Source organism: Calonectris borealis, chromosome 14, assembly GCF_964195595.1.
Source record: "Calonectris borealis chromosome 14, bCalBor7.hap1.2, whole genome shotgun sequence".
NCBI lineage: Eukaryota > Metazoa > Chordata > Aves > Procellariiformes > Procellariidae > Calonectris > Calonectris borealis.
This window is the reverse complement of record NC_134325.1, coordinates 12,373,063-12,391,608: the sequence shown is the minus strand read 5'-3', so window position 1 is coordinate 12,391,608 and position 18,546 is coordinate 12,373,063. Positions and strand designations below refer to the sequence as shown.

Genomic DNA, 18,546 nt, shown 5'->3' with positions numbered 1-18,546 from the left:
GCAAATGTTGGTAAAAATAATTAGCATATAAAATGAGAAATAGCTTATTTGTATCAGGTGCAACTTAAATTGCCTGGATTATACAAAGAAAAGACCGAGTACAAGTGGTGGTATGCCATTAGAGACTGTGCTTGCCATTAACTTTATATACCTCCTTCCACTTCGAAATATTAAAATTCAAGCTAATAAAATCAGTGTTAAATGTTTTATATTGTTCAGTTTCCCTGGTTTATTTTGTATTTCTATATAACTTACATATAAAGAAAAATCTATTTTAAAAGCTTTTTGAGAACTCTTTGTCTTCCATCTGGCACGAAGAGCATTTCTAGAGGGGAGGGGAAAGAAACAGAGTACTGTCTGAGGTAAATTTGATAGTAGAAGATGGGATAAAACAAGAGGCACTTAGACTAATTTAATTAATGCCATGGTGAATTTAAGGATATGCTGTCCTCTACAAGCATAAACATAGATCAGTAGCTGAATTAAGGAAGCAGTATTAGACTGCACCTGTTGGGTTTCAAACTGAATTCAGACCTTGTTTCAGTATTGCAGTTGGGACTGGCAGTTGCTGAAGGGATTAAATTATTTAAAGCCTTCAGCTGGCTAGTGTAGGCTAGCAGTAGCTTATAAAACACTTAATCTATTTTTTTAATCTCTTCATATGTTTGCTTTACTTAGACAGTAAAACTATACATGACACACACCTGCCACATTCTGAAGCTTCTTTGTCAGATATTTTAAATTTATCAATTAGAGCAGCCTTTAAACTGTAACCATTTGGGTTTCTTTGACAATACACTTCTTGTTACCCTGTACGTTTTCTTTGATGAACTTAAAACCAAACATGAAGTATGCAGACATGAAGTTCTTTTTCCACAATTTCTTTAAAAAAAAGAGGTTCCCTTCTAAAGGCAGATGCTGGTCTCCAAATAATTAATGTTTACTGTTACCATTTGGTTTGTGATTTAAAAAAGAATTCCAAACAGTTTGGAGCGCTGGAAATATTTTTGCAGTGCATTAGCCAACTGCTTACACAGTAGTACAGTAAACCAGTTCAAAAATAGGTAATACTGTTTAGCTTGTTACGTGATATGTCACTTGTTTCTAGAAAGCTAAGAGTAAGTAATGAGTAGTTACAATATGGATTGGACGGAAAAGCAATCTGGATAGCTGTGCAACACAGGATTAATTAGATAAATCCTCTTAGGCTTGATTAGCCATTGCTTAGATCTACAGTTTATTTTGTCATTGGTTGCTCCTATTAATGTCTTCTTTCTGTCAAAGTTTATTACTCTGGTTTCGGTTTTGCAGCATACCTTTTTTGTGTCAGAGTGAAGTGCTACTGAATTAATTTAAGCCTTCCGAATAATAAGCAGAGTAACACCTGGAGCCAATTCAAATCAATGTTGGCATTCTTTTAAGAGTCTTCTAAATAATAAACTTTTTATATGGATAATTTCTGTTTTCTTCAGCAAATGATGTATTACATCTTTTTAATTTGGCCTTCAGTGTTAAGTTACAGGACAAGTAGGCATATATATCTGCTAACAAGGATGAGTAAATGCTTATTCAAGGAGATGAGATGGTTCCTGCAGTATGCTGTTCATAAAAAGCATATGTTACTGATATTTCTGGCCAACCTTTAATTTTTTTTCTTCTTTTTAATTACATTGCAAACTGTGATTTTATTTCCGTAAAATGGGATTTTGTAGTACCGTCAGAACAAAATAACTTAGCTGGTTGATATACCCTAGATTTTTTTTGTTTGATAATGTGTAGCGTAAACTTGAAAAATTTAAAATACATATGTTGAAGTTGTTTCACTAATTAGGGTTCCTCATCTCACACTCTATCTCAAACTTTTTTTTTTTTTAACTAGAGAATGTGCCATTCTTCAGGAATAAGAAAGGAAAAAACAGAGGAGAAATAAAAATTCTTACCCCCCCCAAGAGACACAGAAACTAACAAACAGACACTTCAGAACTGTAGCTAGATGGCTCAGCCAACTAGGGGGAGAAAAATACACCAAAAGGCATGGGAGGAATTGGGCATTTCGGTGGGTGGTAATCAGAGTTTCATCAGCGCTGGGATTTCATACTGTTATCCAGTGCTTTGTACGTGTCAGGGCAAGGCTTCATATTTGATACAATACATGTAGCACAAAATCTGAAAGAACAGTGTCTCTGTTTTCACTGCTCCTTCTGCAGTGCAATGTGTTTGTTAGAATTTATTGCGAATATTTGTTCAATAGTCATCTAAATATTGTTTCTTCTACAGGAAGGTATTATGTCTGAAATTCTGTTTCACCTTGAATGACCTAGGAAACTTATCTTCATCTATGATTCATTTAATATGATCTATAAAAGCGAATTGGGTTAGCCGCTGTCATGTCCCCAGACCAAACCAAAATAAAACTTAATTATATTAGAAATTTAACTCTGAGAATACAATGCCCTTTAATAGAAAATGAATTGAATATTGTAGTTGTTTCTAAAACCTGCAGTAAAAGACAAACCAAAATGCTAGTTGGAAGAGAAAAGTGGAGAATGCAGATGATTAAATGGTACCTTTACAGCCTTCCCATTCCTAAAGCTAAAGCAGGAGCTGAGTTGGTGTCTGTGAAAGATGAGAACTATTCCAGTTTGCTTCTGTCTGGCAGCCCCCGCGGGGACCGTTCCAGCAGCTATGTGGGCTTGGAGTACAGCGCGTGCCCTGGCACACCTCTGTGCCGGAGGCTGTGACGGCAGTGGCACAAAACTGCGCTGTAGAAACCTCAGTTCCCAGAGTCGATCAGAATTACGGCACACGAGGAGAAAGGGAAGGGTCTTAACCTTTGAGTGTGTGGGAGGGAGAGCTCCGGAAATGGAAAAATAATCAAGCAGCCCAGGAGAAATGTGTTCTTAATATAGGATAGAAAATGATTAAATGTGATTAAATTTAACGTTGTTAAATTTATACAGTGTTGGCTGAGCTAACTGTAAAGTTTAATATCATCTCATTCAGAGAAAATCAAAACTTCGCTGATAGTATAGCTGATTTTGTACTTCCTGGCAGTCCGCTACAGAGCCCTATGATTTCCCTTCACTGGAAAGTAAATTTACTATAAAGCTTTCTGGTGGGGGAAAAAATGGCATGATTTTTCCATTGTTTCTTGATTCCTTGGCTGGTTTTCAGTCCTGCCGTGTTGCTGGACTGTCAGGGACATAAAGCAACACCACAGCTACTGTGGACACATCCATGGGTGGTTTAGTTCTGCATTGAAACGACATCAGTGAGAGGAAATTCTGCAGGTGTCACCATATGCCTCTCATTCCATGACTGAAGGGGACAGTTTAAAAAACACTGAAAGAAGGCCAAGGGCATCCTGGCTTGTATCAGAAATAGCGTGGCCAGCAGGAGTAGGGAGGTGATTGTGCCCCTGTTCTCGGCACTGGTGAGGCCGCACCTTGAATCCTGTGTTCAGTTCTGGGCCCCTCACTACAAGAAGGACACTGAGGTGCTGGAGCGTGTCCAGAGAAGGGCAACGAAGCTGGTGAAGGGTCTGGAGCACAAGTCTTATGAGGAGCAGCTGAGGGAACTGGGACTGTGTAGCTTGGAGAAGAGGAGGCTGAGGGGAGACCTCATCACGCTCTCAATTACCTGAAAGGAGGTTGTAGCGGGGTGGATGTTGGTCTCTTCTGCCAAGCAACTAGCGATAGGACGAGAGGAAATGGCCTCAAGTTGCACCAAGAGAGCTTTAAAGTGGGCATTAGGAAAAATTTCTTTACTGAAAGAGTGGTGAAGCCTTGGAACAGGCTGCCCAGGGAAGTGGTTGAGTCACCATCCCTGGAGGTATTTAAAAGACGTGTAGATGAGGCGCTTAGGGACATGGTTTAGTGGGCATGGTGGTGTTGAGTTGATGGTTGGACTCAATGATCTTAGAGGTCTTTTCCAACCTTAATGATTCTATGATTCTATGAAAAGTCTTTGGCAAAATGGTATAATTACTACCCACCAGCTTGCCGCTGGGAAGAGAAAGATGAGCTTAAGCTCTGGGGCATGAGTATCTTCCCTTTCTGTCTGTCTTTTAGATGATGGTGGGGTGCAGCTCCCCACATCCACTGTTGTTGGAGGGTGTCATTCCCAGCCTGCTAAGAAGCATTTCAGATAATTGAGCAACATGATGAATACATGATTGGCAGCAACCATGGTTTTCCTGAGCCACTGCTTGGTCAGAAACTGGTATTGAGGCATTTTTAGTCAGCACTCCCTGCTGTGGGATGGGATGTGCCAGTTGGCCTTATGACACAAACTCATTTCAAGAGCTTTAATAATAAGGGAATGACTATCAGTGGAAGAGGGAACAGCTTTTTTTTTTTTTTTTGCCTTTTTTTTTAAAAAAAACAAAACCATAAACCAAACCACACGATTTATAATACTTGCACATTCCCAATGCGAGGGATGGGATTATATTTGTAAGGTTCTTTTACAGAATAAAATATTAGGAGAGTTTTTATTTTTATTAGCACTTAGATTAGGTTCAGCAAGTTTTGCAGTATTTACCATTCTTTTCTGGGAAATACTGATTAAACCTGATTTTCTAATAAGAAAGACTGATTCAACTAAATGGGAAGGATTCACGAAAGTGTAGTGATTTTGTAGCTATTTGTAATAAATAATGTCAACATGTTGCAATGTAATCAAATTGTTGCATTTAAATAATGGTTTTTTTTCCAATATACTTCAGCTCAATCACTTCTGAGGGCTGTCTTGATGTGTCTTAGGTAGAAGAATCTTTCTACAGATGTCTAAAGCAAATCTGTTAGTGGATGTCTTAACTACCTCATTTCTAGGTACCCATTAGCATCAACTAAGCAAGACCAGTATACAGAGAGACAAAACTATTTTAAGGTGTCTGGGGAAAAAAAGTGGACTTCTCATTGTGATTTGTGGAAATACAATGTTGTGTCTGTGGACTGAAATTAATTTTTTTTAAGCAGCATTAGATATATTCCCTGCCACAGATTACTTTTAATAGTAAAATATATGCTCTCTAGCTCAGATAAAATAATTCTCTGATCTAATATTGACCTAGGATTAGAGTGAAAAATAGATTTCACTTTCTCGTATTAAACTAATTCCAAATTAAGATTTAAATTAAAAGGTTAGAAAGAGGTCTCAAAAAAAAAATCACTTTGGAAGCCTCATAACTTCATTATTGTTTGTCTGATAAACATCAAGCTTTAAAAATTATACTTTGAAAAGAAACTAAATGAAAAGTATTATTCAGAAAAGAGCTTTGCCAAAGATGTTTTAATGAGTAAGTTTGATTCCACAGTTGCTTAGTGAGGGTAATAAGTACAAAAGGCAATATAAAATCATTGTAAATAATGTAAACGCGATTGATGCTAGAAATGACAGAATGAGTCAGAAGGCATTTCTGAGGCTACTGTTGAAAGATACGCTTACTGAAATGAAAGGGGAAAAGGATAAATGACCACATTGCTGCAATCCAGACATTCCCATCACTGATCAGAAATACAGCTAGGAGCTGATTTTTTTCCTTGGGTCTATAAAGCAAATCAGTTAAGGGACACGAGTTAACCAGCTCATTTTTAAGCACCACTTAGTGCAAAGGCTACAGATAGTGATTAAATTAGTTTTAAGTGCCTTATGCTAAGAAGTACACTGTTAAAGAACTAGATAACTAAGCAATTTCCTATTGTATTTTTAATTAAAGAGAATATTTTGAGCTTGGAATTGAAATATGAGAAAGTTAAAGAAGTAATTATTGAATTAAACTAGTGCTTTTCAGTATCATCTGCTGAGTGGAATGCTATTCTGGCTTAAAAGCCTTATATAAGCAGCTAAAGCAATCTTCCACACATGTAATAGATACAACTATTTAATAAAAAATGAATGAAGAGCTACTTATACCCTGCTGTGAAATAGTTATTAGTTTCTAGTATAATACATGAATTTGCATCTGCTAAAGAAATGCATTTCAATGGTAAAGAATGTTTAATGACTGATAGTTACATTTCATGTGTTAAAACAAAAATATTTATACTGCTTTTAAATTCATAAGTAAATAGCTATCATCATGCCAGACTATAAAAAGCTGATTTCCATATTTATATGACATGTAATGATGAATGGAACCACACTAACAGTCCAGTTCGGGTTTTAGTGGGTTGGTTTTTTTGTTTGTTTGTTTGTGGTTTTTTTGTGGGGTTTGGGTTGTTGTTTGTTTTGTGGTTTTTTTTAATTTTTTTACTTTTCTGAGTAAATTTTGATCTCCAGGTACTGCCTTTTGAGGGTATGTTGATACACATGTAATCAGCACTTGAAGAAATGGGAAAATATCAGTAAAATCTCAATCCCACCCATGTCAGTGATGTACTTTTTGAAGATTTCAGTGAGACTGGTATTATATTTCTTGGGCTTTACATGGTATACACATTTTTGTCTTTCAGGAGAGGGAAAATGTTGGCAGCCCTACAGTAATGAATAGCACTGGCACTGGCAAACTTTCTTCCTTCAGGAAATAAGGACTCCTGAGGCAGGCGGGCAGCTGGTGCACTGATATGACTCTGCCTATAGTGCTGGCCAATATTGTCTCCTTTTCCCTTGTATACCCCCTTTTTCTATCTGAATCCATCTGTTGTCTCTTGTCTGATGCTCAGATAGCAAGCTCTGTAAGATTTAATTCAGAAGCCATCATTTTGTTTTGTATTTTAGATGACTCCTGACCATGAAATTCTGGTCCATAATTTGGGCTACTCTGCTAATATTACTATCTCTATGTCTATTAAAATTAATACTAACATTCTGCGTATTTCCACTAAGTCCTGTTAATTAGTAATTTAATCTAAGCATTATGTGATTTTGGTTGAGTTTTATGTAGTAGTTATAACACACAAATCACCAGGAGATACTTGAATGAAAATGGAACTTATTACTGTTATTCTAGCATTGATCTAAATAGCTGTATACGTAAGAAACTTGATAAATAAAATACTCAGTGTGCAAATCTTCTTCAGTAATCAATAAGCATCTGGAGCCTAGAAATAATTTTACTGACCATAATGGATTTGCACCAGGAATTAATTTAGCCAGCGTTGCTTGTGCATAACTGTCCATTAGCTTCCTTTCTACAGTCAGATTTAGAAAGTTTATGCCCAGCCCTGATGCTGCTGATCCCCCCGGCCTGTTCCTGAATACATTATGGTTAATGGCTAATAGTGCTGGTGGTGATAATAATCATATTGTGTGATTAACAACTAGAAGAGGAAAACTAAGTATAAAAGGAAACTCTACGAGGTATAGGGAGGAGAGCAAAACTAGTAACAGGACTGCTTTTTTGCATGTTGACTGTAGTATAGGATGTGGTACCCTGGGTGCGATGCCCACCACTGTTGCCATGGAGACTGTGCTGAACACGGACCTTCCGTCCGCCTGGGACCTCTGTGTGGGGAGACCCGCAGGATTTCTCTCCAAGTCATGACTCCACGTCTACGGTTTGGGACGCCGCTTCCCAAGACCTGTGCATGTCCTTTCCCTGTTTTGAAATCTCTGCTTAAGTATAAATGATAAACAAGTGAATAAAAACAGATATAAAACTGGCTATACACATGTACACTAAGTACTTACGGCTCAAAAATACCTTAAAATATGTTCAATGAATTAAACGGTGTTGCTTTTACTCTATAGACAGGTTGGTTGAAAAGTCCATACCTGTTGGTTAAGTAGTGCTTTTTTCTGCTCTTTTTCATGCCTTAATTTTGGGGTATTTCTGTCTGTGCCCTAACGCTTGCCCTTTTAGCTATGACCTTGAGCTGCTTTTAGGTATTTTTATGAAACATGAGTGATAGGTGATATATTTCCTTACCAGATGCACTTTTAACACATTTTGAGGTATTATCCAGAATTAGAACTATAGATTACAATGTTGAATGAAATTGAATAATAAATTCAATTGAGTAACCAAGCATATTTTTAATTAAAAGATCTGTCTACTCTCAGATTTGTATTTTTTATTTAAATTATTTTATAAAATGCATATAGAAAAATAATTAAGTCTACAAAGGTGCTTTTTGTCATTGAAGTAGGAAAAGGATAAATTAATTTACACTTATTAAATTGTATTTGTCTAGAATAGCTGTACACCTTTTCCTTTTTAAAATATGACACAAGATGTATGAATGGAAGTACTTTAATCCCTGGCAGATGTACTATTTATGTAACACATGCCAGTTCATTATCTTATTCTACGAGACATGCAGTTGGTATTTAAAAAAGAAAATCTGAAAATGATCTTGAGGTTCAGTGTACATATTAGCACACGTAGACATTGTGTTTTCTAAGTCACAAGTATAGTGTTGACAAAAATAACATATTTGTAGAAGGCTCTCCAATTTTCTGTTTTCCTGAAACCTTTAGTCTGTTTTAATTAGCACCTGAGACTGATGCTGTGGGCCTTTTCTTGTGCCTCTGTGTCCTGATGGCAATTCCTCCATTACTTGTGACTCCCTCCAAGAAAGCTACAGCAAGATCATTTCCTTGTTGTGGCAAAACTCTGAAGATAGCGTTAAAACTTTTGCATGTACACATTCAGTAAAATCTCATCATGATCGAGCAAGGCTCAGTCTTCCTGGTGTAGCAATAATGTTTGATGCTTTGCAGTCTCTGTCCCTTCGTTTTCTCACCTGTCGTATCTCATCGCAGTTCATTTTAGTGTTGAGCATAACATGATGTCTATGACCATGTTTTTATTTATAGATACAGATTTGCCATTTTCTTTTCCACTTCTGCTCTGTCATCTTCTTTTAAACATCAGATCATATATGTGTAGGGTTGTACTCTCTGTTCCAATAACAGAGAGTGGTAATTATATCAAAAGATGATAAAGCCAGAAAAACAAACTGATTTCCTGTCTGCCTTCACCCCAAATCTAATTAAAATGTTACATGGGTAGACATGTCGTCTTCAAAAACTGATGTTGTGATGATATTTTAGTGTATTTTACACTAAAACATTTGTTGCTTAATCAAAAGTCTCTGTATCTAAGTCAGAAAACAACATGAGTTTTAAGTCTTACTAACAACAGTATGCTTAAAAAAAAAAAAAGGCAAATGAAAATATTTATAAACCTTTTCCCGTGATTAAAATGCTTATAAACTTAAAATGTTACAGGCTAAAGCACCGCCACCACCAACTGCACTTGCAGTTAGCCAAGTACAAATGTTACCTTATCTTCCCCTCCATTGTTTGAAGAGAGATTGCTCAGAGGTTACAGTATTTTGTGAACCATAATGACGATCTGTTGCTATTGTTCTTGTGATGTGATACTTTCTGCCAAGTGTCTCATTACTAGGAGTGGACATGGTGTATTTCACTCGGTCAAAACAATTCATTAAACTGCTGCTGAACATCACGTTTTCCTTTGGAACAGATTTGGACTGGTACTGGTTGGGAACAGAAAAATAAAAAAAATAAGCACAAGTTAATTTTTTAACATTTGGAAAATTTTCATTAGAATATTCATATCTCAGAATAAACACATTTATAGGAAAATATGTTCTTTGCTAAAGAAGGAAATGTTTTTTCCTTATAATGGTTTGATCTGGTTTCATAACCCATGTAATTAAAACGTGCCTTTTCTGTTGTTCATTCTAGGAGGAGAGTCTCTAATGTGGTAATTTAAATTTTTAGAAGATATTTTTAATTGCTATGTCATTAATGATGTCTCATGGGGGGAAAATAAGGAAGACTTTAAGATATCTGCTTTTAAAAAGTAGGAAAACATATGGATAAGTTTCTGATTTATTTAACTATTAAGGGAGTGTGTAGGTGAACATTTGCAAGCCATGTGCAAATTGACTTGGATAAAACTGCTTCTCAGGAAGGATTTGTGCCACAGACAGATTAGTAATAGGGCCTTACACCAGTGCACCAGGGTTTTTTTTTGTTTGGTTTGTTTTTTGTTTTTAATGTGGTTGGACTCTAGCTGCTGATAGCAAAGCCCGGGCTCAGTCCTCAAATGCTTTCACGGTGAGGTTGGAGGGACCCAGGTAACGAGGTCTTCTTCCATTTAATTCTAAAATAGGCTTGGATGTGATTCAGTGCCTGACAGAGTTAAACTAGGCTTCACTCCTGTCTGCTGTGGTTTGTGGAGGAGAGTGATATATTCTCCATTAAGATAAAACTTCCCTGCCACGATAAAATGTCAGCCTAAACTAGGAGTCAGTTAATCAGACTGTTTACTTTAAAAGGCTTTGGAATATGCCCCAAAAGCACAACCCCAGAAATCTTTATTCAAGTAAATAGTTTTCCTGGAGTCAGTAGACCTGCTAATAAGCAACTATTCACTTGAGTAATGCCAGATTATGTTTTAATTCTGTAATTTGACTGCCCGCTTACGTTTAATGACGTTTATTTGTAGGAATGATGCATTTTGGAAAGTGAGGTCAGCTGAAACATTTGTGGTGTTCATCTGTCTGCAACCCTTGATCTTGCAATGTATCAGTCACTAAAAAAAGAAGTGATTACTCAACTGTAAAAATGAAATGGTTGGTAATATTAGTGGATGGTACCCTATGAATATTCTCAAGTATAGGGTGCAGAAATGATGCTCATTTCAAAACAACAATAAAAAGTACAATATTCTCTATTAAAGATTTTACAAATTAGCACTAGATCATTGGAATTTTAGTTTGAAATAAGTTTTTTATTTTAAAAAGTCATTTTTCTCCTCCATAGAAAAAGTGTTTCAATGTGTTTTTAACTTTTTATGTTAAGTAAAAATACTTTTTTCCAATGTTTTGATATCAGTAATTTGGTAATGGATTATTTTTACTACTTGGCTCCAAAATTAAGTGTAGCTTTTAATGCCAGCAATTTAAAAGCTGCATTTTCTTTTTTTTTTAAATCTGTCAGTGTGATTCTGTATTATAATTCTTACTTTTCATTGATTGCCGTGGATGTTATCTTTCTCAGATTATATCAGATTCTCACAGTTCTGTTGTGTAGTATTCTGATATTGTAAAATACTATACTTGTCCTTGCCAAGTGCCTCAAACATAGAAACATACTGGATCTTTGTACACATTTAACATTTATTAATCCTAACAATCACTGCAAATTATTTTCCTGCTGGAGAGAGAGAAGAAAAATGTGAATATTAAATATACTTATGCGAAAGACACTCAGACACCACAAAGGCTAATAATTACATGAAAATAGCTAGTTAGAAAGACTCTTGCAAGAAAATTTGCAGTCTCAAACTACAAATTTACATTATCATGATACGTTTCATTAAGATATACCCTTTCCTTGTGGATCTCCTAAGGTGTATGCATGAGGAATGATCTACTTCTGTGGCTCTTACAAAGAGGAAAAACAGACTGAAATTGTTCTTCTGCTTGCCTGTCTTTCTCCTTGTTTCTTCCTCAGCCCTTAAAACCCAGTTCTAAGGAACTCATACACCATCCTGACATTGCTATTTCAAATTCTACCAAGTGTTAATGGTAACTCTCAGGAAATTAACTTGTCTTGCATACAAAGATAATGACAGGGCGACTAAAATGGTAAGTCTTAGGAAATGTAGAAGGAATCTTTAAAATCTTTTTGGTTATCATGTAGATAAAAGCTATAAAGATGAACTGCCTCTTCTTGCTTTCCTTAAGAAAAATAATGAACAGCCAATTTTGTGCAAGGACTTACAGCTTTCAAAAAAATTTTAAGTGCTCACCAAAGAAAAAAACAGCCTTGAAGAATTGTTAGGTTATGTTTCTTCATTGAAAAATTAAAACAAACTGCAGGAAAGCTCTGCTGTTTCCTCTGATGCAGCCCAATAGAAGCAGATTTGAAGAGTTGGTGCTGAGGACCTACTATCCATACTAAATGAATACTAACATCCACTGACGGTTGGATCACATCTTCTGGTTTAGTTTCACCCAAAAAGGATAAAGTTTGCTCATTCCAAGGTTGCTCTGCGATGCAACCAGAGCATGGTAAATTACAACTCACAAGAGGAGTGGATCGCTCCTCATGCATACATTAGGAGATCCACCAGGAACGGTGATGTCTTCACGAAACGAACATCGGCACGAGCATGCTCCTTGCACAAAGCCCCAGAAACCACCACTACCCCATGGAAGGTGTCTTCTGTCCTTTGCCGCTTTTAAATCTTATGGAGGAGCCAGGCTGTTTAACTTGCAAGTTAAACAGCAAGCAATAAACAAAATGCCTCCCCCCTCGCTTTTTTTTTTAGTCCTGTATTAAAGCTGTTTTAGTAAAGAAAGTAGTATTTTGATGCAAAAAAATGGAAATAAAAGCTGAAATTTGTGTTTGAATATCCGTGCTTATTTTTGCAAATGACTTAAATAATGTAAACTGCATCGAGAAACCTGTGTGAGTTTCTTAATTGAGGAAATACAGTGCTTCTCAACTGACCTTCCAGTTGTTGCAAAAAGAGCAAAGTGTATGTTTGCTTTAAATTTGAAAGTCATTTTCCATTTATGCCCAGCAACAGAAGGTTGGATTTTGGATATGTCTATCAAACAAATCTATGGGGAGGGGATCTGGGGAACTTTGAACTATGTTTATCTGAATATGATGGTAATCAGTGGAAAGTGTAAATTTAAATTTTTATGTTTTAAAAAAGCGCTTTCTATCAGTTTAACTCTGATCCCTTTACAGGTTTCAGCAGGAATTTAGATCTTGAAAAGTTTTAATCCAAATGCGTCACACTGAATGCTTGTTTTTCATAATACAAGTCATACTTCAGTGATGATTACATCAGTTAAAAAAAATACTTTAGATAAGGAATTGCAAGGATAAAAAAAAGTTAACTTTGTCCAGTCTTATCTCTGTTTTCAGAGGATAAATATTGTAAACATATTTCAGCCAATGTGAAAAACAGTAAAGTAATACTATAATTTAAAATCCTACCACGAATTAATTTCCTGCTTAACAGATATTGCTAAATACTGAGGGAAAGACTAAAGACTATGCCCTGAAAGTGAAAAAAAAAAAAAGGAAAAATTGAAGTGGAACTTTCCCCTATTCCACCCCTCCTTGTGTTGATCTGTACTGGTTGCTCTTACTCTTCAGGTTAGGTACCTACAGCCTGGATACCTTCAGTGGTCACAACACCACGTTGCCAACCAGCACGCTTCCGGGTTGTGTGGATTTCATAATTTCTACCTAGAAAACTAAACTGAAGTCTGCACAGCTCTACCTACTAGCTGACAAAGAAAAACTCTGCCTTCCTCCTTGTGTTACCTCTGACATTCATTGAGTGTTTTCCTGAGCTGATGCAACTCACCTAAGAAAACCCTTTTTTGCTGGGTGAGTTGAATCTGCTAAATGGGGGGTTCAACGCCAGCAACGGGGAGTTATCACCGGGATAATTTAACTGGATGGGTGGAGAGCAGATCAAGAAAATTGTAAAAGACCAGTTCTCTCCCTTTTCACAGTGATGAACTTTGAGTGTGGCTTGCTGTTTCATGCAATTGCACCCTATGTTATTAATGACTGAGTGAAGGGCCTGGTGGATGGAATTACAGCCCTATGGTCTTGCCTTCTCCCATCCTTATCTTTGTGGTTTTGCTACTCTGGGCAGCTCTAATAGCACAGCCTTGTTCAGGACTCAAGTTTGTTCAAGAATTAAGAGTCCAGCTGATATAAACAACTCATAAGCTGATATAAACAACTCATACTGGCTGTGAAACGTGTTTTGATGATACAGGTTATAGCAGTTTGATGAGTAAAACAAATAGTTCTAGCCAAAGCATTTTCTGTCTGTGTCTACACTTGGGATTTTGATAACAAAAATAGCACGAAATGTCATTGGTAGGTGTGCTGCCAAAAGCTTCTAGCCTGCGTTTGTCCTCGGATCATCTCTTTTTGCTGCATAATAGATTACGTCCATTGCAATTATCATCTTCTATAACTTCTGTTTCTTCTTTCCACTCTGAGCACTCACACCTAACTACTGCTTATCCTCTGCAAAGCTATAGAAACAAGGCAGAACAAAGAGCCTGTGGAGGTGTGTGTTTCAATGCTGAAGTCTATAAAAGAATCTAAATGACATGGGCCTCCCTCCACTGAGTTACTTAAGTACTTTGAAACAAAACACTCCTCTCCAAATGGTATCAGTAGTCCACATTACTTACAGGTGTAACAGGAGTTTCCGTATTAACCCCACAGTTGCCTACCAGCACCAATGTACCTGCCAAGAGAAAATTAGGACAAGGAAGTGTTTACTGTTTTTCAGATGGCAAAAAAAATCATGAGGGGCTTCTCAGGCACAGTTGTATTTAACCTCTGATAGAAATGTTCATCAGAGCGTTTAAAACTCCCTGATACATCTTACGTAGACTTACCATATGTTAGGGGTAGTTAAAAACTCTTCTGTGGCCAAAGTAAGCCTTACGAGTAGTTGACTGAAGGAGGAGATTCAGCACTTCAGCTTGCAATGGCACTAGCTGGACCTTTCGTGTCGTTTGGGCCCTTTAGTTTTAAGTATGATTAAATTTGCACTGAGCACAAAGAAGCCTTTAGTCAAAACAGCTCCCAAGTAAGGACAAATAATGCGTCTTCAGACAGATGCTATGCTCCACAAAAGCAACTGAAGGAGTTTCAAAGAGATTTGAGAGTTTGATTACATGCTGATGATACTCCTGTTGCAGGCTGAGTGGAAGTCTAGCTTGATCTAATTAACAAAAACTGGAACACGAGGACAAAACTGACAGTGGTGAGATGTTTTGGGAGGCTGTTATTTAGCAAACGTGACCAACTCAAAACTTGAGAGAAAGACCAGTATAACAGGAGAGGTTAATCACCCCAAAATCACCTCCTTCTTTTCTAAACCTAAATTAAAATCTATTTCTGAAAGTTGATGAAAATTGTGCAAATGTGTCAGTGGAACATTGGATTCATAATTTTTTTTATTTCTGGAGGATCAGTATCATTCAATTTTACAACCATATTTGGATCGTTTTGGTTATCAAACTATAAGAAGTTGCATGGTGAAAAATAAGAAAATTGCTAGAAATAGTTCTTAAAAAACAGCTGTAAAAATATGTCGAGACTAGTTAGTAGCTGAAAAGAAGGATTTTTTTTTTTCAGTAGATCACAAGCGTTTAATTTGGGGTGACTTGTATGCCAATTTACGTTTGCGGATGAAATAAATACACTTACAGGTTGATTCAGCATATACTTAATGCTTTATTTTGTTAAGTCATTTTAGAGTTTGTATGGTTAAGTAATCAACAATGTTTATCAACATTTAAAGTCTTTTAAAATGGATTATATGTTAATAAAATGTGTATCTGAATAATTCTGTAGGATGTTATTTTTTAGGGGACGTGTGAAGAGAAGCTTGATTAATATTTATAAAATTAGTAAGCAAAAGATGTGATGAGTGGCTCTTGAGAGCTATAATTTACTAACATTGACACCCACCTATTTTTCCCCACCCCTAAATTATATGTCTCATTACTTACAAGACTGAGTATTGGTGGTGTTACAGTAGTAACTCCAATGTTAGGCTTCAGTACTTCCGTACAATAACTCTGCCTTCTCCAATTAATTAATTCAGATTCTGACTTAGCATCCTAACAATCTTTATTACAAGGATTGGACCTAAATAAAGGTCAGAATCAAGCAGACGTGCATTGAAAATACTGGAACAAGTAGTGAGAGAAAAATAGGAGAGTACATGTAGTTGTGCAAGTAAATAAAGAAATTGTTGGTTATTTTTGGCAAGAGGTGGAGAAGCATGTGATGTCCAGCTTTAGCCAAGGATTTATCTTGGGGCTAACTACTTTATAGGCAAACAGTAATTCCTTTTTCGCCCCACATCAGCTGAATACTATTTAGGGTCAAGAATGCTGTTTGCAGAAGTTGACCAGTCCTACAACCAACCACTAATATTTAAGTGATGTATAATATTAGGGGCATGTTGTTACTGAGGGTGTATCCTGTTATTTTGTCAAGAGTTGAGCAAGGCAAAATGCTGAACTGTAACGTGGGGCACAAAGTGGTCATTACATTTGCTCCGTCCTGTTACTTGTATAGCAAGTGGTGTGTTTGACGGTATCTGGCTAACATGGCAGGGACCGCTCGTCGGGGAAAGATGGCAGACCGGCTCTAGCAGGTTGGTGCTTCACAGTTATTTTTCAGGGCTGGGTAGGGGAGTCTCTTCACCTCATAAAGCAAGAGCACTCATTTAAACGAATTTGGAGTTCACATGTTCATTCTCACATTGTCATCTTCTAAGCTGCTGGTCTTGAGAGTCAGATCTTTTCCCTGATGCCAGTTTCCTCATCATGCATGTTACGTACCTGTGAATGTTATGCGAGTTGGCAGCTGATGAGATGGGGGAGAAGAGCTCACCATTTGGTGTTTGATGGTTAGGATTGCTGTCACTGGAGGACTAGTGGGGGTCTTGCAGGTGCTCCTCAGGGAGCTCTCCGAAAGCACGAGGTTGCCTTCCTCCAGGTAGTGACAGACCGGGGCGGGCAGAGGGGAGTTAGCGGTAGGAGCATCTCAAGTTGTCCTCACACGGCTTCCCGGGGGGACCGTCAGCTGGTGGTGAAGAGGCAGAGGGTCCCACCTCGGCTCCGCCGCCAAGCTGCTGCTAGGGGAGATGATGGCCGCACACCTGCCTCGCCTCATCGCAGCGCCAGGGCAGGATAAGCGCCAGGCGTTACTTGCAGCGCCGGCGCCCGGCTTCGTCCGAGCCAGGAGTGCCGTGACCGGCGGGGGAGTTTTGTCCATGCGCTTAGGGGCTGAGAGAGGGCTCGGTGCGGCTGCGGGCTCGCCGCGCTTGGGAGAGCGGAGCCCTCGCACCGCCGGGGGAGGCAGCGGAGAGCGGCGGCGCGGGGCGGCTCCCGGCTGCGGCGGGCCTCTCACGGCGGGGCCGGGCGGGGGCGCTGCCGCTACCGCCGAGGCGCCGGGCCGGGCCGGGCGGCGGAGCGAGCGAGCGAGCGGGCGGGCGCGGGAGGGCCCCGCAGGCTGGGCCCCGCTGGCTGGGCGCGGGGCCGGGGCACGCCGGAGCGGGGCCTCGGTGCGGCGCAGCCCGCGGGCCCCCTCCGCAGCGCTCGGCGGGGCCTCGTCCCGCCGCTCCGGGGTGATGGGCGTCGGTGGGCGCCGCTAGGCCGCCGCGGGCAGGGCAGCGGCGGAGGCGGGAGGAGGCGGAGGCGGAGGAGGCGGCGGCCGGGGGCGGGCTGGGTCCCTCCCCGGGAAGATGAGGCGGAGGCCCGGGCTGCCGAGCGGGCTGAGCTGGGGCTCTTCCCTCCCAGCCGCCAGGACAAGATGGCAGCGGCCGAGGCGGCGGCGGCAGGAGCGGCGGGGGTGAGGGGCTGAGCCCAGCCGGAGCGGCGCTTCCCCGTGGCGCTCCCGGAACATGCCCAGGGCGGTGGCGGCAGCTCCAGCTCGGACGCCAGCGCGGCCCGATCCGTGAAGGTGAGCGGCTGGGAGAGGAGCGGCGCCGTCCCCGGCGGGTGGAAAGGGGCGCTGCCTCTGCCCGCCGGCGGCTTTCGCCTCCTTCCCGCGGGGGGCTCCGGGGCGAGTGGCTGGGGCTGACCTTACCCCCCTGCCCCGCGGCGGCGGCTGCCGCCCGCCGCCTAGGCGCGGTGCGCCCCTGCCCTTGCCGGAGCGCGGCGGCGGGGAGCGGGCGGCGCCCCTTCTCCTTCCGTCGCCCTCGACGGCGCCTGCTCCGCCGCGTCCGCGAAGTTTCCCCTTCCCCGGCGCGGGGAAGCGCCCGAGCCCGCCGGCGCGGCCCCGGCTGCCGGGCGAGGCCGCCGCCGCCCGGCGGGGGGAGGCGTGGCCGCCCGCCTCGCCCGTTACCGGCCGCGGGGCCAGGCGGGCTCCGGCGGTGCCCCGCTCCCCTCCCGGGCGCGCCGCGGCCGCCTCCTTGTATGGTGCGCTCGGGCCGGCCGGCGGCGGGCGCTTCCCCGCGCCGCGCGGGGGGTCCCGCGGGTGGCGCCCGGGAGCGGCGGCGGCTCCTCCCGTAACGGGTCCTGCGCTCGGCTGCTCCGCCTCGGTGGCTCCTCTTAGCCCCGGCGGGACCCGACCCCCGTCCCTCGCCCTGACCCGCGGGACCCCCTCCCCTGTGCTGTGGGGAAAGCTGGCGCTGGGGCGAGAGGAGCAAATGGTGCTGAGGGGCCGGTATAAATAAAAACAACTGGAAAGGAAGTTGTCGCTTTAAAATTTGGTCAGTTCCCAAGAACTAGCTCTGTGAAAACAGAGGGGGTTATTGCTGGTGGCTTTAACGTAATGATTGCAGCAGGGATTGTGCTGGGTTCGTTCTGGTTCTTGATTCATCATGCTATCAATTATAAAACTGGCAGATGCGTTTGCATGTGTTTAACGCTGTAGGAAATAGTGATTTTCTTTTTTTCTTTTTTTTTAATTTAAACGAAGCCCTCAATTGTCAGTACTGTGTGCTTACATATATAAAAATATCTTTCTTTTGAGGCTATACTTTTGTTACTAACTGTTGCATCTGACTTAAAATGTCAGTGCCAAAGACTGCGATGGTTTCCTTTTTTGTTA

General features: G+C 40.7%; 1 protein-coding gene across 2 annotated transcripts in view; it reads left to right on the top strand.

Moving 5' to 3' along the window:
• The window catches only part of HIPK3 (homeodomain interacting protein kinase 3), a 114,050-nt gene that overhangs the window by 19,468 nt on the left and 76,036 nt on the right, over positions 1-18,546 (top strand). The window contains exon 1 of one of the 2 annotated variants that reach the window (XM_075163226.1): positions 17,231-17,454. The exons of the other annotated variant lie outside the window; for it this stretch is intronic. The gene's annotated coding sequence lies outside the window, so the exon portion shown is untranslated. Of the gene's footprint in view, positions 1-17,230; positions 17,455-18,546 lie in introns of those variants that run through there. 2 annotated transcript variants of the gene reach the window in all.